The sequence below is a fragment of the Hemicordylus capensis genome, chromosome 3 (assembly GCF_027244095.1).
Source record: "Hemicordylus capensis ecotype Gifberg chromosome 3, rHemCap1.1.pri, whole genome shotgun sequence".
NCBI lineage: Eukaryota > Metazoa > Chordata > Lepidosauria > Squamata > Cordylidae > Hemicordylus > Hemicordylus capensis.
In genome coordinates this window covers 142,257,390-142,284,453 of record NC_069659.1, presented here as the reverse complement: position 1 = coordinate 142,284,453, position 27,064 = coordinate 142,257,390, and the positions used below count along the sequence as shown (strand labels likewise).

Sequence of the window (27,064 nt, the reverse complement as noted above, 5' to 3'; positions counted from 1 at the left end):
CTGATCGGTGGGTGGGCGGGGCTTCCATGGAGGCCTCCGTGTAGGCCTCTGTGAAGCCAGAACTCCAGTAGGGCCCGAGCCAGCCAGGAAGGAAGAGGCAGCCAGAGTGGCCACCACTGGCCTCTGCAGCAGAAGACCCCTTGCTGCCAGGTAGAGTGTGAACTCCTTTTTGTGGTTACCTTTCCCGCCCCCCCGCCCCAGATATATAGGCATCTGCTTGCCATAGGGCTTTGATATGGGGGGGGGGGAGGGACTGAGAAGTCTCTGAATATTTATTTTTAAACAGCTTGGAAAATTTGCTGGCTTAAAAAAAACTGTCTAAAAAGTCCTATAAGTGGCTTGTTTCATGGCAGAAAATTACAAACACTTCTGGAAGAAACAGTATTATATTAATTTTATTCATTCATTCATTCATTCATTCATTTATAAATGCACTTATGTTCAAGTTGTTTTGCAACCCAGAAGGTCTGAGTGAGAACTGTGAAGCATGTCTTGTGCTTTTATTTTATTTTATTTTTCTTGTGTGTGAACTGCTCCCCAATAACTTGCAGGGACTTCAGGGTAAATCTGGCCAACATGTGAATGCAGCACCTCTATTCCAGAGGAGATGTGTGTTAAAGGGCTTTAAAAGCCTCCTGTGAAAAATCTCCTGGAATCGAACTTGACGAATTTGTTCAGAATTCTGAGAAAACAAACATAGGCTCACCCTGCATGGTTGAAAGTCTCCTTTGCTAATCTGCAGCAAGGAGTCCATTTTAATCATTCATCTTTCTAGTGTGTTCTAGGCATTAAAAGTAAAACAAATGTATAGTACTCAATTTATATCACTATGTATTGTGACGTGTGCATGTGTGTATTCAGTGAAATGTATTTCCAGGCAGCATACTTATTTTGGAATATCAGACTTAAATCCTTGGGGGCCTGGGGTGTGCGGAGGCCCTGGACTTTGAGTGGGGGGGGGCATTTTAAAATCTTGTCTCTGGGCCCATTCCAACCTTGCTACGCCCCTGATCACCAGTGTGCCCAAAGGCCTCAGAATTCACGTACAATTTACAGTAAAAGGCCAAGATACCATAATTGTCACCAAGAAGCGAATAAAAGATTAAAATTGCAGAAGTTAAGATCTAGATAGCAAATCTCTACACACCAGCCTGTCATAATTTCCTGAAGGCTAGCAAATCAGGTCTTTGATAGACTAGAACAGTCTAGCAGGCTAGCAAATCAGGACTTTGATAGACTAGAACAGTCCCTCCATAAGGAATGCTACCCTTCAGAATTTCAAGGATGAAACCTTGGGCTGTTAAGATCAAGCAATGAATGCTTCCTAACATCTGTGATGATACATGGGTAATCTCTAAACTAACTTCTCTTGGCAGATCAGAATGACTTTAGATTTTAAAATGTGGCTAAGTTCTGCCTTATAGCTAGCAAAATTCATTTAGAGCTCATTAAGAGCTAAATATTCTAAAACCTATTTGTATGTTGCCTCCACTGGCTGGATATGTTGCTGCCATACATAGTGTAGAATACAATATGGTATGAGATTTAACACCGCCCTGTATTAATTACATGATTTTGCTGTCTTGCTACCTTCATACTCAGTGTCATTCTGTTATTAGTGTTGACTAACTTTTATATATAGTTTTATGTTCATTTAACTTCTAGATTCTTCTGTTTATTATACTAAGTAATTTTACAGAGACTTTTTATTATTTTGTAGGAGTAGATTGAACCATTTTTTCCTGTTTTGCTGTTATGCTGGTCAAAGACCGAAATAAAGACTATGCTATGCTAAACTAACTTAGTCATTTACCAAGGCTGTTCTCATGAGCAGCCCAGACTAGGCTAGGACAGCTAAGCCCAGGCTTGGCTGCCCTTGGGAACCTGCAGGAGCCAATTGGCTCCTGGTAGCGCCTTGGCGGCAAACCCGCCTAGGGAGCCTGCATCTTAAATGAAGTTAACACTCCCTTAGCTACATTCCTTGACTGTGGGTCAACACTGGCTGCTTTCAGCTGGTTCTGACACACTGATGGGTGCCCACCCATCATCACAATGCACCACATTTGCGCAGTGCATTGTGGGATTTCTGGGGACTGAGACGCTTCATCCTGACCCCCACACCTCCACACTGCAGGCACGCAACACTGTTCCCAACAGGAGAACCTGGTCTTCTGAGGGGAAGGTAAGTTTACTAAGCCTTCCACCCCACCCACCTGCTGCCTTGCCCACTTGGTCATGAGAATGACCTCACCATATAATTTGTGTATTATGAGCATTAATTAATTGTTCACACTAATTGAAATACAGTAATTATAATAGTAAGCACTAATGTGCCTCCATAGTTAAGGTGAGCTGTGATAACTGAATTCCACCATTAGTTGAGCTCAGCTGAACATTCAATTGGTCATAAAATTGAATACCATCTGCCAAAATTTCAGGAAATTTGACACCCATGGTGATAAGTGCTGCCACCTCTCTGAATCTGGGGAAGATCCATTTAGCAATGGTTGAGATACAGCCTTGGGATGAACACCTTTAGCATTCTGGAAACCAATTTTTTGAAGTGATGGTGTTCATATAATTTTTTATGTTCCTTTAAACATGAAAAAAGACCAGATCTATGCTTGAGTTGTCCCTTTTGTATTTTTCACATACTTTGTGCATACTTTGAAGTGTCTCAGTCTATCTCTGTTTGCTGTTGGAGCAACTTATACGAAAACCATCGCTTCAAAAAATTGGTATCCAAAATGCTAAAGCCGTTCACCATGCTCAGAGTGCTCAACAAGAAAGAAAATTGTGTCACTGAAGGAAGTTTCATCAAGCTACTGTCCAATCAGATCAATCACCAATCAGAAAGGGATGAAAAAATATTTCAGGGCAAGATATGTACTGTATTTCCTGGGAATACAGAGAAGATTGTAGCGGCCCGTCTTCCAGCTTGCATTGCAGGTAAGTGCTACCAGCTGCCTGTTTTCTTTCTCCTTCCCAAATGTACACCCAGGGCTGTCCTTGGGGCATGGCAAGCATGGTGACTGCCCCAGGCCACGCTTTTTAAACCCTGATTAGAATTAACTGGAAGGGGCCCCCACACTGGCTGATTTGCCCCAGGCTCCACACCCCTCTAGGGCTCTCTAAGGACAGCCCTTTGTACATCCATCCTTTCCTTTCCCTTTTCTTTCTCACAACTTCCCACCCATCCCTCTGTCCTCTCTCATTTCTGATGGGTCTGCCTCCATGCACCTAGTGCACTTTGGCCCCTTCTGCACCCTGTAAAGCCAGTAATCATGAGAGGGAAAAGATGGAGAAAGAAGAGATGGCTGAGCTAAGCAGTGACAGCAAGATGGGCAGGTGGACAGTGACCTCCTCTCTAAGGGATAACTTTCATTCATCAATGTCACATTAATCAAGAAACCATCTTTCTATGTTGAGATGCCTCTCTAGTTCCCTGTGGATGGACAACATTCCAAAGTTGTTTGTATCATTAACTCTCACCGGAAACCTCACACAGATATGAGTAATTAATCTTTGGGAATTGCACACAAATTGTGTCCAAACTGTAGAATCTTTTCCCCAGTTCCAGTAACTTTACTATGTGTGCACTGGAGCTATGCTATGGATATGTAAGCAGTCAGCGAGACCAATAATATTAGGAAATTCTGCAATCTCATTCCTGTTTGTTTTGCTTGGTCTCCTCACAATCAGTAGGGAAGTAAGTTAATTCTTCCATAGGTGCCAACCTCACATAAAGAAACTTATCAAAGCTCCTGTTAATTAATGACTGTGGTAGAGAGATGATTTCAGCTATAATGTTCTCAAAAGAACCTATTGCAAATATTTGCAGCCAAGTCATTATAATTTGGGCCATGGGGATCATTCTTGCCCTGATTGCTCATCTCAGATGTGACCACAAAAGCCTAAAATGTTGTCTTGTACTTGCGCAGTCTAGACAATAGTGACATATGTATGTCTCATCATCAGTTGAAATCCTGTAAATCCTTCTGTACTGCTAAGTGACCCTACATTGCTGCATTTGAAGACCTAACAGTCAAAACATTGTGGTTTGTAATTGGGTAATGGATATTACTGTGGTCAGTTTCAGGATGGCACCAATTAATCAATCAAGGAGTAAAGAACAAGAAGATAAACAGTAGTCAGAAGGGAAGCCAGCAGTCAGAAACTGATAGTTATTGAAGGGGCCAGAAGCAAGCAAGCAAGAAGTCAGAACAGCAGTCAGGAATAAATTCTGTGGAGTCAAGCCAATAATGACCTAACAAACATGCCAGAGACAAGAGAATCTGAAAACTGATGTGAGTACACAATTGAATGTGGAAGGCTTTCCCCCACTTTTTTTCAAAGGCAACATTTGCCAATGAGGCATAGCACTAGCACATGTGCAGCCTGTGGCAATGGAACAGCTGCCATATTAAAAGAGTCACTCCTATCCTGTTCTGCAGAGGAAAACACACAGGACTAGTGAGGCAAGTCTGGGCTGCAGCAACATGCATAGCTCAAAGGAATAAGTTGCCCCAACATCTATCAATTGTAATTTGAACCCTTAAATACTTATGAACTCAGGCTGCCCCTCCTTGGCTTCACCCCTTCACCTGGAGAGTGGAAGCTTTAAAGGGGGACAGTCATTTGACCCGGAGTCTGGCATTCTTCCTCCTATCTAATCCTGCCTACCCTGTTGCTGGCACTGGAGTGCAGATACTGGGAAGCACAAAGGTGTGGGAAGAGAGGCCAGCATTTTGGGTGGCTTGGGCTCTGGGGATTCAAGATCTAGAATTCCTTCAAGATCTAGTCTGATGTTGGGGGCTGAGTCTAGTGCTGGTCCCATCTCCTCAGGGTTGCTGCTGAGTCAGAGTCTGACTCAGAGTTGCTACTGAGGATGGGATTCGTGACAGAGCCCCAGTGAAAACAGTGGTGGAAGAGTATTTGTTTGTGGTGGCACTGTGGCATGTATAGTGTTGGGTGCTTTAAGAAGCAGAAATCTCTGAGTGGGCAGGCCATATGCTAGTGCTACATCCTCATTGCCAAATTTCTCCTTTGAAGAATTATAAATTGTTATTTATTTGGTTGTAAAATCACAGCAGCAGGTGAGCACGCAAGGGTAACTTAGGTGGATAACCTTCTAATGCAACAAGCAGTGGAATAATATCAAGCAGGAGATCAGGTGCAGCTTAGGCACATAGGAGCCAAGGTGATTAAATGAAATGGGCCTTTCTCAGCAAGCAGTTTGTCACACGTAAGTACAGCACCACCAACGTCTGCATCTAAGTGAGATAAAGTTAGCCTATCCTGGCAAAAATAACGTCCATTCAGTTTTAGATGTCAGAAGATTATGACTTTAATTTTTACCTGTTTAAGTTCTTAAAGTTAGTCTGTCTCCAGACATTGGACCATTTCAAATGATACTGGCCCCAGCACAGATGAAGAAAGAGGGTGTGTGCTAAGAGTGCTCTCATCAGGACCTCCTCCATGGACGTGCTGACACCCTTCCCAACATGTCTCTTGTGGGGGCTGTTTGTCTGAATGGCCCCTAAACATGAGTTCCAAATCTGGAGCATGTTTTTAGAGGCCATTCAGATGAACATCTCCCACACACAATCAAGGGATGTGCTGGGAAGGCATCAGAACATTTGTGGAAGATATCCTGGGGGATTTGCTCTTGGTGCACCCCCTCCTTCATGTGAACTGGCTCTTGTTAACCTCAGAAGGGAACCATGCTGTAGCAGAACCTGACAAAACTTCCTCCTGCAATTGGTTGGGTGGTGAATGTTTCATATCCAGGCCCACGTCCAAAATGTCATGTCTGGAGTCAAAGATCAAAGAAGGAATAGGGTTTTTCTACATTTCACTAAAAGGAATGGCAATCTGTGTAAGAAATGATATTCTAATACAGTATATATCATTCCTCTTCCATTAAACACTTTGGTACAAGCTCTTTATGAGGTAGATAGTATCAGCTTTTGACAGTACCATATGTTCCATGTTTTAACTACTTATGTGATATAATCTAGTGTCCATTGTCCATTGTACACATAGTGTCCAGTGTCCATTGTACACATAGATAGCATAACTGGAATATACTGAGTTCCTTTAAGCAGCATTTGTCTGTTGGAGACTAGGTTAGCAACAGTGTAATGTGAATTCACTGGCCAACATTCAGACTAACAAAGCATAGGCACTGTGTGAGAAATGCCAGAGCCACCATTTTTCCTGTCATGGTGGATGTCAGCCATTTCTTCTTCTTCTTTTGCTCCAAAGGAGAGCTTAAACTTAAGTTTGTGAAGACCATTTATCGGTTTTGCACGAATCAGACTTGTTAACTGTTAGGTGAGCATATATAAGGTTGGATCCAAACTTAACACTACACTCAAGAAGTTCCTTCCCTCCCTGTGAAGGAGAATTGAACCTACAGAACAGCCTCTTAAGAACATAAGAGCAGCCCTGCTGGATCAGGCACAAGGCCCATCTAGTCCAGCATCCTGTTTCACACAGTGGCCCACCAAATGCCGCTGGGAGAGTCCACAGGCAAGAGTTATGTGCATGCCCTTTCTCCTGCTGTTGCTCCTCTGCATCTGGTATTGAGAGGCATCATGCCTCTGAGGCTGGAGATGGCCCACAGCTATCAGACTAGTAGCCATTGATAGACCTGTCCACCGTGAATCTGTCTAAGCCCCTCTTACAGCCATCCAAGCTGGTGGCCATCACCACATCCCATGGCAAAGAACTCCATATAAGAACTTCTGTGAGTGCAACTCTCCTTTCATTTATGGAAGGCATTTCTGTGAGCACAGCAGTAGGTTTGGATCCAGCACATTTGTGTTCTTATCTTGAGAGTCACATGTAACATAAAAGAAGCTTGCTATAAAAGGACATTCCATTGAGTAATGCAACAAGAGTATTTTCTCTTAGTGTTTAAGAGTTTTTAAAGTATTTTGGTTTACATATCCATAGATACTTGGAGATTTCTTAACTTAACCAATCCCTGATTCATACATGCCCAAGTCAAGTTGCAATCCTGAATGCAACAGAAAGATTACTTTGAGAGGGGGAAACATCTTCCCAATAATTTGTAATGTTTTAATTAATTTGCTATAGGAACATCATTTTGCACGCCATGTAATTAAATTAGAAATTAGATGAAAGGCTTTGCCATTTGAAATAAACCTGCTCAGTCTTTGTTCTGACCATTTGTTTTATTTAAAAAGCAGCAAATCCACAGACACCCCACACAATGTTCTCGAGCAACACAAAATGGTAGTCAGAAGAAACTGCTATGCTGCAACTCTGTTTTTCTGTTCCAAATGTTTAACTTAAAAACAGGTAGGAAGAAAAAAAATTGGTTACATGTGTTAAAAGAATGCTCCTTTAAAAATAAATCCCAGTGTGCCAACTTCTTTTTAAATCCCAGTTTTACAGCTGAGCTATAAAAACAAAACAAAACCCAACCACCCTATAATAGGGGGAGAGAAAACTGTCAGACCTTTAACTACAGTAGCATGAACAGCCTCGCTATAATTCCTGGTTGAACTTTGTCATTGGATGTGTGATTTTGGAGTGTGCCGGGGTGACATTCAGCCTCTACATTCATTTTTATGATAATTCCGAGTAAATTGTGGTGCAATAAACTCTTCAAGCCTGTCTTGCTTGTGAAAGCCATGAATCAATCAGCTGCAGGCTCTTTTTTGGGGCCTTTTCAATGTATAGTGATCATTTAGATTTGACATGCATTGTGAGACCTTAGCTTGGCTCCTCTCTATGGTCTGTCATTAATTCCAGCCTTTGCTATTCTGAAGTACAGTGAAGGATGACTGAGAAATCATTGCCCCTCTTCAGCTCTGTTATTGCACAAAATAGCAGCGCAATAATTTTTTGTCAATGTTTTACTCTAAAAGCTTTCTACGTCAGTCTTGAAAGGGAAGCAATAAAGCCCATTCAGTGGCATGAATAAAAATCCTTTGAGGTTTAGGCATAGGGTTTCTTTTCTTCAGCTGGTAATCAAATTGGAGCTAAAATGAAATTGAGTTTTCTTATGAAAATAGCCTTTGTTGCTGGGAAGGCTGGTAATTCATAAACAATAACCTGCTCTTTTGTGTGGATAATAATATATTCATGTTCTTTCAATAGGGTAAAAGCCAGACCTAGTGCATTATGGTACTGTAAAAAAAATAGCAGAAGGAGCTTTGCTGGAATAATCTTCAAGACGAAATGTAGTGTTCGGTGAGTTGAAGCTTTCAGCTTCCATCTGAAATTGTACTTTGCTCTTATTTATAAGCTGGTTTTTTGAGTTGTTGATTTGTTGCTGCCATACAATATTTGGTTAATTGTGGATAGTCTCAAGCTGTGCTCATCACTGCTACTGCGAAGACTGCTGCCAGCTGCGGAAAACAGAGCCTGCTGCTAGAGGATGTACATTATTCACAGGAGCAGCCTCTCAGCACTGATTATCACTGAAGAGTTCCCTGCTCTCCATCACTGTGTACATACAGTACAGGCTGCTGGACCGCAAGACACCCGGAGGTAGGCTGAAATCCCCCTTGCTTTTAAGTATAAGTCAAATAAAAGGAGGCTAAGGAAACGGGAAAGTTCCGTGGGGAAACTTAGAAGTGATGTTGAAGAAACAGTCAGTTAGAAGGAATCATGTAAGAGAGTGTGTACTTGGTTAGTTTATCAGGACTGGAGGATGTGCTTTCCCCCCATTAAAATGTGCTTGGGAACACTGCACTGAATTCTGAGTGAAGTCTGGTTTTGTGTGTGTTTGAGAGAGAAACGTTGGCTATATAGTTCTAACGTACAGTTTGTACAGACTTTAACATGCTTTTGCCTTGTCTATTGTAATGTGGTTGTGACTGAATTGGTTGTCTTCTAACATACATGGTCCTGGTACATTAGAGATGCACCTTTGGTTGCATGAAGCTTTTGAAAAGTGAGATACTGCTTTAAAACACCATAAAGAGACATTGTTGCCTAATGTGGGGGCCTTAACTTGGAAGAGAGGCAGGGAGAGGAGAAGTTCTACTTAAGTTAATGTGAGTGAATGTTTTAATTTAGCTAGACTTTGTTGAGTAGCTGTTCTGTTTCTTGGTTTTTATATATGAGCAGTTTTAGAAATTCAGCTGTATGTCTAAAGTTTATGAGACATCTATCCATCTGTTAATATTTACAGAGATTATTTAGAACTTTCAGAAAATCCACCTGTCCTTTCAGGATTTGGAATTGCTACTATATTAAGCATCTGAGTTTGATTTTGATTAGCCTTCAGCTGTTGGTGGGAAGAAATAATGTGGAAAAGATAACATAGAATTGACTTGCAAAGGAAGAGATTAAGATCAGTGTCAGAATATGTCAGAGAAGGGTTACAGCATGTGAATTGCAACCGTATTGGAAGACAACAGGACAAGAGATGATCTTCTGGTGGATTTAAAGCAGTTGTGTCCTCACCGCTGCAGCTTTTACAATGAGGGATTATGCTGTTCACAAGAATGGGTCTCTGAGCTCCATTCTTATGGTAAGAAGTTAAGAACTGGAGACACACTATGTAATTTTTTTATTTACCTTGACAAACTTTAATCTAGGTTAACAAAATGGTAAATAAGAAACATGCCATAGGAAAATGAATTTCAGTCAGGAGTCTGAGATGGACACAGTACTCTATCACTGAATGGAAAGAAGGAAATAGATGAATGTGTGCTACATTAAAAGATTTCTTATCAGTTAATTATTTATGCAGTTCAGCAATGAAATTATATGCTTAAATCAACTTGTATAGGCACAGTGGTAACCCACAGTTATGCTAATGGATGCTATTATCCCGTTAGTATCAGTCAGCATGTTTTTTTTTATTTTTAACATACCTCTTTCTGGCTCTCACAAATGTGAAAATGTGTGAACATATATGTTGGTGGCTGTTTTGTTCTCTTAAAATGTGAGTAAAATTGGACTTCTTACTACAACTGCTACTAAACGTTATTTCACTTCAATTCTCAACCCAGTGGGTTGGATCTAGTGTCCTTCAAATGTCTAGGAACTTTCACAACTAAAGTTCCACTCAGGGCTTTCCTGCCCACTGAGAACCCATAAAACTACTCTTGAGGTCCAGAGGACCCTCCAAAATTGTGGAATGGGATTTCCCTCAGTGGAAGAGGGAACTGACAGAGATGGGGGTGGGAGGTGGGAGGGAAGGAACTTCTGGATGTAACCCATTTACTGAAAGTGCTCCTGATTTCAGTGCAATGTACTTCCAAGTTAAGTTTTCAGCCACTGAATCGTTGGATGGACCCTTGGTGCTACATCCAGTTTTACAAGTGACTTGGGCAAAAGAGCAGTTCTGCAGATTACGCAGTATGAGGCGTTAGAATTCTGGACCATACCATTTCAAACTGTTTGGGGTTGCATTTTTAATCCGCTCACACAATAAAAAGCTCCCTGCTTATAGAAAACTAGTGCATTACCCAGAGAAGCTGAGCAGAGAGTGTTACAATCCAGAATTCTACCATGTTCTTCTGTGTAATGTGTTGACCAGCAATAGGGCTGGGTGAGCACAATGAGGTGGCAAAGTCCTAAGCTAAGGTATAAGATGTGAAAATGGACAATACCACTTCAGACTGCAATTGAATGTATAGGGGGATCATATTTTGAATGAACGAGTTTTAAACTTATACTGTGAGCCACTTTTGCATCTTGGAAAGTCATGATACAAATGTTAACAATCAACTAACAAATAGTTCCCCCCAGCTATGGTACAGACCATTCTACAGCTCCAGGAATGTACCACCTCCTTCTGTTACCTTTGAAATTTCCTTGATTTCAGTAGAATATAATATGATTTATAGTTTCATAATAGTTCACAAAAAAGGTAACATTATCCAATTTTTCTTCCAGCTATTAATGGGAGTTACTTTCAAATGAATTATGCTTTAGAAATGAGGTAGAACACTTTTAGAAATTTCAAGCATGTATTTGGAAGATATCCCCCCCCCCTTTTTTAATGCAAGGGCAAGTTTTAAGAAATAGGAAATAGATAAAGTTGGTCCATGCCTCTCATTAGATCAACTTTTGAAATAATAAATATGGAGAAATGTATATGGAAATATAATATGGAAAGCCGTGTGGTTATTAGTGATATTTTGGTATAAGTGCTTTATATGCTATTATGGTTTGACACGAATCACAGTCAACAATTTCTGACTTTATATTTGATGTTGGGATAGTCATGTAATGACTGAAGTACCATTGTTGGTTTGTAACCCACTAATTGGGATGTGTACAAACCAGTCTGGCGCCTCCTCAGGGAATCGCCGAGCCAGCTAGGGCGCCCACAGTTGAATCAGTTTGGTGGTGTGGGGAGCAATTCCTTTAAGAAGAAGGTAAGCAACTCTGCTGCTGCCCCACCACTTTTCTGGGTGTGGCACTCACTATACCAAAGGCTGCATGCAGCTGCAGCGCTGTTCCCTGCAGCCTGCACATGGCCGCCATGCATGCAAGCACGGCAGCCATGTGCATGCTAACGTCATGTGCAGGCTGCAGGGAACAGAGCCACGTGTGGTCTTTGGTAGAGTGAGCGCTGTGCAGCACCGGAGCAGAAAAGGACCTGCTTCTTAAGGGAACTTCTCTCCATCCTGCCCGTGGCGGCCCGAGCCATTTGGGCACATCCCTCCCCACTAGTCTCATAAATGCTGCAGAACCACTAGAGGGGAAATGAAAGGAGAAAAGGTCATAATCCAATTTAAAGTTACAGATGTCTCATTTAAATTGATGGGACTTTTTCAGAGTATTACCTGTTTACCTAAAGTCTCACAGATTTCAGCAGGATATAATCTCATTTAATTTTATTTGAATTGTGAAAATGCCCATTAACTTCAAGGCATTTAGATCTGAAATTGTCATGTTTCTGCTGGCATCCCCTCGAGGGAATGGGAGGGGACAAAGGGGTGGCACCACATTTTTGGTCTAGTGTATAATTGAACTAAGATTAACTGTATAATGCTGAGTGTAAAATGTGAGAAAGTTTATCATTTTGGATTAAACAATCCAGGATATTAAAATGGCATCTATATTTTTCATCATCTGGACAATGTATCAACTATTACTTAATAACAGTTAGCTGACATTGGTGCCCTGGCCACCAACATTAATTTAGAAAACACCCTATATCTATAACTGATAAGTGTCATTGTTGTTTAAAGACGCATACTGAAATGCTGCAGTCAGGGTTGGCTCTGGGGGATCTGGAGCCCCGATGCATCATTCTGTTGAGCGCCCTTCTCCCGTGAAATCAGCTACTTCTACGAAGCCCAAAAAATGTTCTTCTACAGAAATTACATTGTTTTCCTTTTTATGGACAAACCTAATTATAACTGTCATCTGTTCAGTATGACTTCCATTGGGAGTGCAATCCAATATTAAGGGAAAATATTTGGCATTAGTTACCATCTGAACAATAGAATGGACAATTTTATTTGAAATTAAAGATATTATTTCATTTTGAATATTTTTGTCCCAAATAATGAACAGTTTTGAAAAAAGTTCTATCAATTTAAAAAAATTTCCATTATCTTTCTCAAAAATTACATCTGACGAGCCACGAAGAACTAAATTTTGTCCTGCAAGATATTTTATTATCTCGGCTACCCTTTCTAAAACGGCGATTCTCAACTTCATATGCTTTTTCAAGCTCACTGTCTATGGTGGTACGATTCTTTAACTTTTTCTTTAAATCCATCCACTTTATGAACAAATTCACATGGGCACCTTTTAATTTTCCCTCACCATCAGCTCACCTTATATTCCTTAGACTAGTACACAGTAATACTTTTACTGCTACACAAGGGTCTATTAGAGCACAAGGGGGAAAGTGGGGGAAGGGGAGTCAGGCCTCTGTTTGGGAAACATATGACCCAACAAAGCAGTGGATATGTCCCAAGATTAGCATTTGAATACATGTGCCTGTGTCATAATCAATGTGCTTTGCTTGTAAAGGAGAATCTGGTAAGTATTCCCCTTTACAAGCAAAGGGGGATTCCTTACCTAAGGCATGTGCACGTGTGAGTGCCCACAAGTTTTCTGATGTCTGCTGATTTAATTTTAGATCCTGCTCTGGTTGAATTAGGAAGGCCGCACTCTGAATCCATGTGCGCACACAGTGCCTTGATTCTGCTGCCCAGAACAAAAATTCTGCACAGAGATGAAAAAAATTAGTGGGACCACTGTTTGGGTGGCGGGCAAGAGAGCACCATACCTGCTGTAGTGGCGGCTGTGGCGGCGGCTCCCTATGCCGGATTAATGTAGTAGCAAATGTAGCATTTCCTACAGGCTCCGCGTTTTCGAGAGCCCCACACGCCTGGCTTGAACTGCCCCTTCTTCTTTCTGCTCTTTACTTGCTGTCTCTTTTCTCCTCACTGCCTGCTGCTGCCCATTCTTGTCTCCCGAGTCCTGAGTTGGCCGTGCCTGATTCCAATTGGCTGCCTTGCCCTTCACCCACGTGCTTCTCATGGGGCTGATGGGTACAGGCAGCCCACCCCACATGTGCTTCCTCCGCATGCCTGCGGTGCTGCACAACTTCCTATTTTCAGTGACACACGCTTGCTTGTGATTTCCCATAGCCACTCTGCGGGCGCTTCTCTCTCTTGCCCGCGATGCCACGCTTTATGCTCACGAAGAGTGTGTCTACCCACCACTGCCATTCCCACAGGGTGTTGCTGAACCCACTAACCACCCCCCGCCCCAAAATGAATTCGAAGAGCTGGGGCTGCTGGGCGGGCCATGTATGCGTGGGGAAAGAGAGTGCTGAGAAGTGGGCTCAGCTTTCTGGCTCCCACTGAGACTCCTGTCTGCAGACTGAACACAAAAGGTGGGGTGTGTGTGTGTTCTGCAAAGTTGGTTGGTTGGCTGAGTGGGGGCATGGGGCAGTTGTTGGTGGTAGAGGCACTAGGCAAGATCAAAGCGCAGAAATGCAGAGCGCTTGCCTCTTATAATATTGGTATTTTCCCCATCTCTCTCACCCAAATGCATTCTTATAAAACATCGAGGGGGTGGAAAGAAGCTTAAGTTGCCCAATCCAGATGAACCCTTTGGACTTTGCATGTCAATGGTTTAGCTTATCTATTCCAAGAACTTGGATTAAGGCAAGGCTATTTAGCCTAAAGTACAAATGAGATTTGTAAGGGGGTCGTAGGGGAAACCCGGAAATGAAATCATGTAAGCTCCAGTTCGGTGCCCTCCAGAGGCTAAGTCAGTGTGTGCTAGAGTTAAATGTGCACAATCTAACATTGTTTCAAAAAATGAAAGGGAAATGATATCCATGCACAATGCAGAAACATTTCCAGTATCATCAACAAATTTGCTCGTGCTAAATCTAGAAAATGTAACTTTTAAATTGTAGTTTTCTTAATTTTGACATTTGAAATTGATACCTACATGTAAGTAATAGTATTACTGAAGTGTCAGACATTTGTTGCAAGTAAATAATTTATGTTTATGTTTTAATATGTATCTGCATTTTTTTTTAAATTTCGGGCCCCTTCATAACATATGCTACAGGCCCCGCACTAGCTTAATCCGGCCCTGGCGGCTCCCCGGCAGGTGGCCTGGTTCTTGTGCATGCACAGAGGCAATTAGTGTCTAGTGTTGTGTGAACACTGGTTCTTAATGTGCAGTGGGGATCATACAGAAGAAGGCACTCTCTAAGGTAACCCAAACTTAAGCCAAGTTAGGGTCTCCAATTGGAGAGACCCTAGAAATTAAAACTGTCATATTCAGTAGGTTTGGCTCCTTTCTTCTGGCAGGGCTCCAAACATTTAACAGCTTAACATGCATTAGTTTAGCAAGGAAAACTATCATGATGGGGGAAAACTGCACCTGTTAATGTTTCTGCCTATCATACAGCGTTTAAAAATAGGACGAGCCCTATGCAGAATGGAGAAGAAAAAAGGTGTTAACTACACTCCACTGCTGTTTGGGTCACTCCCAGCATTAGTCCATTTCTGTATCTAATTTTCCTTAACTTCGACCCTACCCAAGCAAATAATAAGAATAATAATAAAACAAATAGGTAAATAGGATTTGGGCCATAAGCCACAAAAGATTTTGGCTAAGAATAATTGCTTTGCTTGCTTTTGGTAGCTACAGTGGTGGTTTTGGAGTGGCAACTGTGGAAGGGAAGCTGTTCCTCTTGGGAGTGAGATGGTGGGCAGGGAGAAGAAAAGGCAGGCAGCGGCTTTGCTATCTCGGATGTCTCCTCCTCTATGAATTCAGGAATCGCTTTTCCCTTAAGAAATGCTGACACATAAAACACAGGAACCTGCCCTGGGAGACATGTGCAGAGGTAGCTGCTCGGAATTTGTTCGCTGGGCAGGAAAGCTACCAAGAGAAGGTTAGCCAGGTTGGCTGACTGATCTCTCTCATGTCACCTCCTTGGGAGATCCGACCCATTCATAGTCATCTGCGGAAAGAGGGGACCCACCAGCAAGAGCAACCTGCTTGTTTCACTCATCAGATCGGAAAGGGGAATGTGGGAGGTCCGATTTCAACACCGCTATCCCCAAATGACTTGATAACGGAGCAGCTACATTTAGCTATACATGCTGGGAGGGGGATTTGAATGACTTCCTGTTTATCCCATCCCCTCAAGAAACATGGTGGGACTGAAAAGCTTTCCAGCCCCCTTCAATAAATTAGAGGGCAGGAATGCTGCAATGTAAGCGAGCACACTTCTGTCAAGTTAGAAAATGGAGCTCACCTTTCCAAGCGCTCATGAACTGAGCCACCGGGCAGGATGCAAGCTTCCATCGCTGGAAGCAGTGGCACTCAGAGCCCTCCAGTGGGCAGCGCCATGATGCGGCACATTGTCTGCTTACCGTGATGAGCCGGCACTGGCTGCAGTGTATACATCAATGTTCCTAGAACATGTAGATGTTTCCTACTGAGCTAGACCGTTTTGGCATTCTGAAAAAGAGACTTCTTAATTGGCAATGCCAAGGATTGAACCTGGACTTCTCACATTCAGAGCATGAGCTATGTACCCCTGAACTATGACCCCTTCCTAAAAAAACAGGGTGAATATCTGTCTGTGTAACAACAACAAATAAGTATATACCGCTTTTCAACAAAAGTGTCCAAAGCAGTTTACATAGAGAAATAATCAATCAATCAATCAATCACTGAACACCTATCAGAAGCAAACTTCCCCCCTTGCAGTATTATTATCTTGTTACAGAAATGAGGCAGAGAGATACTAGCTTGCCTGAGACCATCTCGTGCATCCATAGCTAAAATGGGGTTTGAATCAGGGACTTCCTGCCTCTCGGGGACAAACCGCACAAGATATTTAGTATGGCAATGGACCCAATGGATTTAGTTTTTCCTTAGTCAGTAGCAGCCATGCAAGTGGTTTTGGGACCCATGCAAACAGCATGGGAGAATGGGGGCTTAAACCCTTTGCTCCCTCCCCAGTACTGATCCAGGTTGAGCTCTCCCTGCAAATGCTATTTCCTGGAGAGGGAAATTCCCATTGGGCCACTGAGAGTTTCCCTCCTGGGCAAATAGAAGCCATGGGGAGAAATCCAAATGAGGATCAAGTCAGGGGCAAAGGGTTAAAGTCCTCCCTCCACCATGATTCTCTTTATTTAGCAGGGGGAGTGTAACAGGCCCTATCCACCCCCAGCACAACACCTCCAGTGACTGTTGCTGGTGTCTATCTTATGTTTCTTTTTAGATTGCGAGCCCTCTGGGGACAGGGATCCATCTTATTTATTTATTATTTCTCTGTGTAAACTGCCCTGAGCCATTTTTGGAAGGGCGGTATAGAAATCGAATGAATGAATGAATGCTATGATTTCAATCTTGATTGGCCCTCCGCAATAGCTATTGACTAATGGGGGGGGGGGGAAGGTCGTCGTCCTCTGGGCCAGTGACACATGTGTGTGCATTTTGGCCCTCAGCTCACATTCTTTGCCTGTCGGGGGTCTTCAAACAATCTCAATGGGAATAGGGCAGTATTATTAGGAACATAGAAAGCTGCCTTATACCGAGTCAGACCATTGGCCCATCTAGCTCAGTACACACATTCTTGGGGTAAAGCCAGACATAACTATTTTAGAACAGTGCTGCTGCTCTGGAAGCTACTTCAGTGACTTCAATCCAAATGTACTTTCCTCTCCATGGTTGAGCTGTGGGAAAAAATGGTTTGGTAGAAGCCAGTTGGGCATGGTGCTGAGGTGAGGGCCACCCATATGTCACCCACTCCTCCTTTTGTAATATTTGACAAATATTACAAATATTTCCTTTTATCACTTCCAAAAATTAAAAAAGTAGGCTTCCCTCCTGAAGCATGGATTAAAGAGAGAGACTGGCAGCAGAGCCAGTGCTTCATTCGCATCCTGCACATGTTTCTTGGAAATAAGTTCCACTGAGTTCAATGGGACTTACTCCCTAGGAAGTGTGTTTGATTGCACCCTTAGGTTGTGAGGCTTGGTGGAAGCCAGACTCACTCTATGGCTGAGAGATTCATGGTGAGCTCCCTCTTTATATTACCTCTCTGCCTTCTCCCTTAGTGTCAAAGACTTCCACATTATGGACCACTGTTGATTATTAACCAGGTCAGGAACTAGGGATGTGCAAACCAGTTCAATGTCGAACCAGTTTGGTGCTGAAATGAACCACCCCCTGTTGCTCCACCAGCTGTTCAAGGGGAGGCAGTTCGTGAACGCTTAAGTATTTAAGTCCCCTCTGGGGGACTTCTCCAAGGCCATGGGGTGTGGGTGGTTTATGGAGGTTCCCTCTCCAGCCTTCAGCCTCCATTATGCAGTAACCCACCTACCCCTGTTCAGGTGTTCTTTGGCCCTTTCCAGGCCTTCCCTCCTCTGTAGTGGCCATTTTGGAGACCACTGCACATGCCCAGTGGGCCTCTGCATGACCTGTGGACCTGGCCACACAGAGGCCCATTAGGCATGCATGGTGGCCTCCAAAATGGCCACCTGTCATGGCTCGGACTTCAGAATCAGAAGAATCAGAGCAGGAGGACTCGCCTGCTAGTGAGCCACAGCAAAAATAATTGGCAGAGAAACCAGACTCTGGACCTGAAGATTCTCAACAGCTGCCAAACTTGGTTTCTGATGAGGAAGAGCCTGGGATTTCCCCTGTATTGAGATGACATATCAAGAGACAGGCTCAGTGGGACTCACGCAGATGCAGGCGATCACAAGAAAGAAAGCCAAACTGCTGACTCAGGGAAGCCTGATTGGTTGTTGGTTCTGTGGAACCATATATATTCAACAGTCTCCCATGGCTGAGTTGCTGTTTGCAACTTCGCTGGCAGCTTATAGTGTGCTCTTGCATATTATATCTTTTCCATGTTCCAGTTTGTCTTGTCTGTACTTCTCTGCATTGTTCCCTTTATTCCTTGTTCTGTGTCCTTCGCTTGGTTCATTCCTTGTTTTGTCTTTTCCTTCCACTTATTACTCAGTTATTGTTAGAGGTGGGTACCTAGTTTCAGTTCAGGGGACTTTATTCATTTACTGTTTTCTTTGCGAGCCTTTTATTTTCCTTCATCCAGTTTCATTGCTGCTTTCTGTTTACTTTCATGGGGTTGTAAATCCTGCAGGGTTAGCCAGGCTATCAGTTCATGACACCACCATGGCAAAGGGCTAAAGAGGGCTGAAGAAGCCCAAATAGGGTGATTTACTGCATAACAGAGGCCGGCGGTGGGGGGGAGGGAAACCTCCACAGACCCCTCACGGCCTCAGAGAAGCCCCCCCCCGAGGGGGGTATGTGGACATTTAAAAAATTTTTCAAGAACCTGACCGAACTGGGGGGGGTGGGTGTTTCAATGGGGGCAAAACCGAATTGGCCCAGTTCAGACTCGTACTGAACCGGGCCAACCAGTTTCATGCACACCCTTATCAGGAACAACCTGAAGTCTTCAATTCAATTCCAGTTTTTGCTTCCTCAAGACTAAACCCCAAGTGTGTTGAGTTTGCACCAATGAACACTGATGATATTTATTTATTCATTCAATTTTGATACCACCCTTCCAAAAATGGCTCAGGGTGGATTACACAGAGAAATAACAAATAAATAAGATGGATCCCTGTCCCCAAAGGGATCACAATCTAAAAAGAAACATAAGATAGACACCAACAACAGTCACTGGAGGTATTGTGCTCAGTGGCGTATCGGGGGGATACGGCGCCCAGGGCTGACCAGCTCTGAAATGGCGCCCCCCGCTGCCCCCTCGGCCCCCACATACCTGGCGGCGGCGCGGCGCCCCCCAGGTGGCAGATCACCGGCGGTGGCGGCGATTCGGCGGCGGGCGGGCGGCGGCATTGGCGATGGCCTGTAGCGGGCCGAGCGGCGGCGCGGCAGGTCGCCTGCGGTGTTGGCATGGCCTGTAGCAGGCCGAGCCGCAGCGCGGCAGATCGCCCGCCGAGGACTACTGCAGAGCGACGCCGAGCCTGCCTGCTGGCCCGGCGCCTGCGCAGTTGGGAAGCGGTGCCGGGCCAGCAGGCAGGCTCGGCGCCGCTCTGCAGTAGTCCTCGGTGGGCGGTCCACCGCGCCGCCAATCGGCCCGCTACAGGCCATGCCAATACCGCGGACGACCCGCTGCACCACTGCCTGGCTCGCCACCACCAAATCGCCGCCGTACGCCCGCCGCCACACTCTGCGGGCGATCCAGGGGGGTGCAGGGGGGAAGCCACTTTTTGGCGCCCCCCACGTGACCCACCGGGGTGGCGCCCGGGGCACCTGCCCCACCTGCCCCCCCTATAGTTACGCCCCTAATTGTGCTGGGGGTGGATAGGGCTAGTTACTCTCCCCCTGCTAAATAAAGAGAATCACCACATTAAACGGTGCCTCTTTGCCATGTTAACTTGATAGGATCTTGATTTGTTTCCAAAGGGAGTAACGTCTTGTAATTTATAATCACTCTATGCACTTACGTAAAATGAAATTATCCAAGGAATATATGCCCAAATATAAGTAGAATTTATTGTTTAAAGCTGACTCTCATTGATGCAAAATAAGATTGTACTGTTGACTTGTGGCACCTTTTGACACTTGTGGGTATTCAGTAGTGAATGGGAGACTAGATGTGAACACTGTAAGATATTTCCCTTAGGGGATGGCTTTGCTCTGGGAAGAGCACTTACATGCAGAAGGTTCTAAGTCCTCTCCTTGGCATCTCCAAGATAGGGCTTGGAGAGATTCCTGCCTGAAACCTTGGAGAAGCTGAGGGTTTTATTATTATTATTTTCACCTATCATGTGACTGGTTGATTCATTTGGGGAGTATTGAACTCCAAGGCTGAGTGTTGTTCATTAAGGAGTTAGCATGTTCTAGCAGGCACTTGTGATGGTGCTGCTCCAAGCGACAAGGCTATTCCAGATATAAGGTTTGGTTTGGTTCTATTTTCATTACATATTTTCATTATTTACTTTGCACTGTTGTTGTTTCATCATTGTGTTTATTAATGTACAGATTAGTGGTACTTCTGATGAAGACTTTTTCGAAATGGACTATTACCTAGGGAGTCTGTTAAGTTTCTAGTTTCAAGTTTCAAGGTTCCTATGCAGAGTGATTACCTCTTACTCATGAAGATCCACTTCCAGCAAACTGGCACCACCAGCAGCACATCAACTATTTGACACGACCAGCATCTCAGTAATTTTGTTAAGAATAACATCTCTGAGTCTGTGGAGTTTTCATGAGCCCACATTGTTATATTTACTTGTGTTTGTATGATGGATGCCTGTTGCAGTTTGTAATTACACGTGGAGTATTGTCAGACCTTGTATTGTGATTCTGCATTTTTTGCTTTGCCTACTGTTCTTTGTTGTTCATGGGTTTTGTGTTGTATTCCTTGTACTTGTCACCCGTGTTCCCCTGTTTTTCATCTTTGAAACCTTGGAGAAGCTGCTGCCAGTCTGTGTAGACAATACTGAGCTAGATGGATCAATGGTCTGACTTGGTATAAGGCAGCTCCCTGTATTCCTATATTGTGGCCATGCTGCTTTGTAAGGCTGCAGTCAGAGGTATGCTTACTGGGAAGCAAATGCATCTGAAATCAGTGTAACTTCCCTCCAAGTATATCAGCTGTGCTATGATTAAAAAATACCTGTGGATAGGAGCTGATTGCAGGCACAGCATTGGCAAGTTTATTATAAATAACAAGAGCAGTGAGGACTAGAAGGAGGAAGAAGAATTTATACACTGCCCTAAGCTCCTTGGAGGAAGGGAGGGATAAAAATGTACTAAATACATAAATTGCTAACTTCTGCCTTTTCTGGGCCACACTATTTTCCAGACACAGGTCTGAGGTCTGGATGTCTGTTTTGCTACACAATCGCACACATGCGCCCCATCATGGCTGCTCACTTCTTTATAGAACCTAACTGTTGTCTTGCAGCAGTCATGGATTCACAGTTTTAGTCTACAGGCATTTGTAGCGAATGAAGTCCTCAGTTGTTGGGAAGGGCCCTGAAACACACACACACACAACACACACACACACACACAGCCTCTCCAAGAGGCAAACAAGCAATTCTCCTTTGTCTTTCCAGAAGGATGAGATATCAGTATTATCAATGGAGACTTACTGTAGTCAGTGCAGCCCTCAGTGTCAAACCACCATCTGAAGGGCGGGGCGTGAATTCAACTTATTGCCATATTTCTTCTTTCAGATAGATGATGGTTCAAGCTCTGATGCCAGGGTGCTGGTGCAGGAGTGCAAAAAATGTTCCCTGGGCTCATCGGCGTCCTTCTGTGGCGGAAGTTTTGTGAGTGTCTCACAAGGCCCTGCTTGGTTGCTTTGTGGCAGAGTGTGAAGGGATAGTGGAGAAGAGGCAGGCTGAATTGGCAGACACAGTGGGTGGCTGTTGCTTGGACAGGGCCGCTCATTTCCCATCTTATGTTGCATTTATGCCTTTAAACAGGTGGCAAGGAAAGAGTGGATCAGGCTACTGTTGTGCAAGAGCAACAATAAAAAAAGCCATAACATCAGGAAACAGCTTCTAAAAGAATAGTACCAAACAGCATTTTAAATACTTCCATTTGCAGCTCAAACCCTATCTCTGCCTTTTACTCAGTTTGTGGTCTTGGGCAAGTCATTTGTCTTCATCTCGTTCCAACGACCAGCCAAATGCCTCTGTGAACCTTACAGTAGGGAAGTGGCATGTGGGTGACAGGGTTCCCCTCTTGTGTATTCCCTGCATATAGTATTCTGAGGTATACTGCCTCTAAACATGGAAGTTCCATCCTCCATTGGCCCATTATATTAAAAGAGCTGTTGGAAGGATCTTTGGGTGGACAGAACAAAGGAGGGACAGTGCAGTACAAATGGTAAGGCAAAGTGGATGGGACTTGTAGTTCCCCTCATTATTACTGACTACTTCCACAATCTAATCTAACTGATATAAAATACTTGGTGCCTCGTGGTTTCTCAGAGAAACTATTGGCCAGGGGATTTTATGTACAAAACCCCAAAGAAGAAATAACATTCAAGTGTGGTACATTTCACAACTTTTGGAAACCATATTATTTTAACCTCTTAGCAAAAAATCTTATTGCATCTTTAGGGAGAAAAAGGGGACCTGGATGAAGTTGCTTTAGGGACTAAATATGCCACCTGGCTGTCCTTGATGTAAATGAGAACATTGATAGAAACACAATATAGCTTTTCTTTTGTGGGGGGAAATGGACAATGATGCATACCACACTGGTATGATTATTTTCTAATGAATAAAATTAAACCAAGGAGGAACAGAAATGTAGCTGGGGTGAGTTCAGGTTAAGATAAATGTGTAAGGATAAGAGCTTTTAACTTAGTGTGTACAGCTTCTGTAATCTTTGCATAAATGGCATTTAAACATTTTGTCCTTGACTTTCAAGTGGTTTTGTGGTAATCATGGATAACCTTTCCATCTAGAAAACAGAATTCTACTTGCTATGAATAAGCATGAGTGGTTATCATTTTTTCAAACAATTGTAGATGAAGAACAACAAAATACTTTTTTCAGATTCACTATACAAAAACTTCATAGAAATGTTTATAACAAGGCCTCATAATATTTTGATTTATGATTACTTATTTTAGTTAAATCATTTCTTCTACCTTACTATTATTCTGCAAGAAACAAAGCAACAATAAAATGTATGTGTTTATAATGTACAACAGTGCAACAAACACCAAACAGTGGATCTTTAAGCAGCATCCTTACAACAACAGCCTCCAGCAGTATAAAAAGCCCTCTAAAACAGTCATGTTTTCATGTGGCACCCAAAGGCATCCAGAGGGGCTTCTTTGATCTCTACTGGGAAGCTGTTCCAGAGAATTGGCACCATCATTCAACGCCCCCCCCCCCAATCCTTGTTAATGCCTACTGGTCCTGAGGTGGCCCAGACACTCAGTGCAGGCCTTCAGTGAGGACCAAAACATATGGGCAGGGACATATGGAAGGATAATTTCAATATTCATTTGTGTACAGTTATCTGTATTCATTATATATAATTCTTTTCCTGATTTAGCATCATGTTTTTCTAAAATTGTTTGAGCTTTGTAGTTTTTGTGAAATACTTTTAACTGTGCATTGACTCGCTAAAATCCAAAATTTAGCAAAACTGCAGAGATCATTCCAACTTTCATTTCCTTGTTCTTAAAAAATGAGGAGTTGATTTATTTATGGTCACTGTCTGACATCCTAATAAAGCACCAGTACAATGGGAGAATCATCAGTGTTTCCAAAGAGTTCCAGACTAATGGGGTGTTTGTGTGTGAATTTCAGCTACCACTCCTCCCACCAGAAACACTCTGTGCCACTTGAAAATATGTACCCAAAGGCCATATGGTCACCAGGGACATATTTTTGGGTGGCACAAAGCACTACTCAGAGAAGGGGAGATGATCAAAATTTGTCTTCCAGCAGTGGAGTTGATTTTGTTGACCTTTTCAGAAGCACTGGTTCTTTTTTAATCTGGAAGTCAGCCATTGGCAGCAATTCAAAGATGACAAGACTTAGTTGCACACTGTACTCCTGAGAAGCAAGATCAGTCCTGCTTTTCTATTTCAGGAAAAGCTGGATGGGTAGGATGATGCATAAAATTGCCTTATACTGAGTGCCTTATACTGTACTTCTAAGGTGCAACAGAGCCTTGTCATTGGTTCATCTAGTCCAGTAGTATCTACTCTGACCAGCAGAGTAATTTTTCAGTGATTAAGGCAGAGGTTTCCTCCAACCCTGCTACTCAAATATTTTTAACAGGAGATGCCAAAGGCTGGACTTGTGAATCTCTGACTGCAAAGCACATCATGGCTACATTCACACATAATGGGAAACTGTAGGTAGATGAACCCAAGGTAAATTTTTGTAACTGTGAATCACATCGCGAACATTCATCCAACCATAGCCCAACAATGTTCGGTTTGAGAGCAGTGGAGCCCCTCCCTGATCCTCGTCTGCTGAGTCTGCATCCCGGCAAGCTCTGTAGCGCTCATGTCACAAGACTATGGGCAAGGTGTCAGAACATCTGCAGGGTGGCAGCCATTGGGCAGAATCTTAAGGGGTATGTGTTGAGTGCAATCATACCTTTTTGGGATGGACCGGCGGGGAAAGGGCATTTAAGTCCCTTTAAATGGCATTTAAATTGTTATTCCTACTACAATTGTGCCCTCACCCTCATAAGAGCCCCAGACCATACAGTCTTGTACAAGCACAATTTCTGGCAATGGGTGTTGGGGGTGGGGGAAGGCAGAGGAGCACTATTTTTCTTTTCAGGAAGGGATCATGATATTCCCTAGGAGGCAATATGTATATGAGGGAGGGCAAAGGTTCCTGGGGTCTGCTTCACTGTGACCAAGGATGCTCTTGTGATGGCATGGCAAAGTGGTCCAGGAACATTCAAGCGTACTCCTGCCCGCTTTCTGTTGCCGCCTGGGGATTAGTCCTCTCATGAGAGGGCCAGACCACTAGAGAGGACCAGAGGGTTCAAGACCTTCAGGACTGTGCTCTCATGAGTTATCAAGCTCCCACCGCCACCGCTTTTTTGTGGGCCCAGAGTTACTGTCACTGGGTCTTTCAGTAAACTCCTTGTTTCTTTAGGATACGATCAAGCCAAACAGATATCTTCCCAATGGGTAGATGATATAGCATATCAAAATGAAGTTAACGGGATGCCCCGGTACATGAGGGAATGGGTAGTATATTTTGTATGGGAACCTGTGAGCTACTTAACAATGCTTTCCTTCCCTAGGTTGTGAAAGGAATTCTTCAGGGCAAGACATAATCTCCCCTCTGCACTCCTCCAGGTTAGGTACTCCAAAGTACCATTGACTGATACAACCTGCCCATGTGAGGCAGAGGAGATAGAAGCAATCCCACACGTCTTGTTATATTGCCCCTTCTACAAGGACTCCCACACAAGATATATCTCCCCTCTACTGCAGAGGCACCCGGACAGACTGGAGGGGTTTTATACCAAGTCTTTGCTCTCTGATACAGATCAAACCATAACCTTCACAGTGGCTAAATTCTGTGTAGTAGAAGTGAAAATATGACAACAGTGGACACAGTCATGATCCAGTTGGTTGCAATTTATTTATTTATTTATTTATTTAAATCTTTGTATTTGTTCAAAATAAGCATTGATTGACTTTGGGGGGATCCGTTCTCTCTGGTAATAACAGAACTTGTACACCACGACCAGGCAACCTTTTCATACTCCCATGGAATAGTGGCTGTTCCATGTGTCTCGGCACTACAGGGTGGGCAGACTAGGGAAAATACAGGCCTGGAAATAGATCTTTACCCTCATTCACATTTCCTGGGTTTGGACTGGTGTTGCGGAGTATGCAGATCAGCCACTGCAGGTACTCATGGGAGAGGGGAGCCCTGCTTATCGGCAATCCCAGGAGAGTGGGGTCTCTGTACCAGACAAAGTATAACATGGATGTTGTTGCTGGGGTACCTGTCCCTGCAGCTTGCTTGTGTGGAGCAACCAAGCTGGGCAGCATCTGCCACCCAGCCTCCACACGTGTTTTCAGGGGCCTTTACTCTCATGAGAGAGTGGTCCTTGGGAGCAGGGGATCATTGCATATTATTAGCGATTCTGCCCCATCCCTCTGTATGCCAGGATGGTTCTTCTCTTGAGTTGTGCATGGGTGTCTCCATGGCCTTTCACTGTCTTGATAGAGTGGTCCTTGGGAGGAGGGGCATCATCACACACTATTAGTGATTCTACCCAATCCCTTTCTACCCCTGGATGGTTCTTCTCATGAGTGCATTCTTGCAACCAAGGGGGAAGGGGCTGGGCCCTTTATTGTACAAAATATAGAGCAGAGACATTCAATAATTCTGGCATGGGGCTGCCTTTTAAAGCTGACTGAGGGTATCGTTACCCTGCCATATGATATCTTTGCAGCAGTCTCATGGGGTTGCCTGATTTATGGTGCCACCATGACTGCACATACTTGTGAACATATTGTTTTATTGATTTATTTTTGGTGACCAACACTTATAGTGCTCATCCTTCCATCCCTCCCCCTTTCTCTTCTGGTTTGCAGAGGGGGGAACGAGAGACACAGTGGAAAGTGGGCATCCCTCAGTCCACCCTTTGACAGGCTTAGAAGCTGGGGATGGAACAAGGCAGCATCCCTGTTGCTGGGCAATGCCTTGAGGAGCATGGAGACACAGGGGCAGGGCAAGTGAGATGGCCCTTAAGAAGCATAGCAGGCATGGAGCAGGTGCATTCCTTGGCGCACTCCTCTCTAAGATTTCAGTTCCAGAAACAGCACAAAACCAAGGTTATGGTGGCATCTGCTTCTGGACATAATGCTGCCACCTTCAAACTTCAGGATGGAGCAATGAAACTCACTACAAACTGAAGGTTCAAACTGAAGTTTGGCAAGGGAAACTGCAGGTCACTTTTGCTGCAAAACAGCAGTTACACACATTTGGATGTACAAGAATTTCAACCTCTGCCGTATTCAACTTCAGTTTGGTGTTACATGCAAATGCGGCCACTCTATCACTGAACTATGTACTTTCCTCTGTAAAAACTCTCCAAGGTCTCAGGC

At 43.7% G+C, this 27,064-nt stretch overlaps 1 long non-coding RNA gene across 2 annotated transcripts; it reads left to right on the top strand.

Annotated features, from left to right (window-relative positions):
- The first annotated feature begins 74 nt into the window (after positions 1-74).
- On the top strand, positions 75-25,551 carry LOC128352401 (uncharacterized). 2 transcript variants are annotated; one of them, XR_008320379.1, is made up of 7 exons: positions 75-150; positions 2,674-2,949; positions 4,094-4,307; positions 8,134-8,226; positions 8,341-8,526; positions 21,682-21,773; positions 25,243-25,551. It is a non-coding gene; the product is annotated as an uncharacterized LOC128352401 (long non-coding RNA). The 2 variants fall into 2 exon arrangements; XR_008320380.1 differs by lacking the exon at positions 8,341-8,526.
- Positions 25,552-27,064: the final 1,513 nt, after the last annotated feature.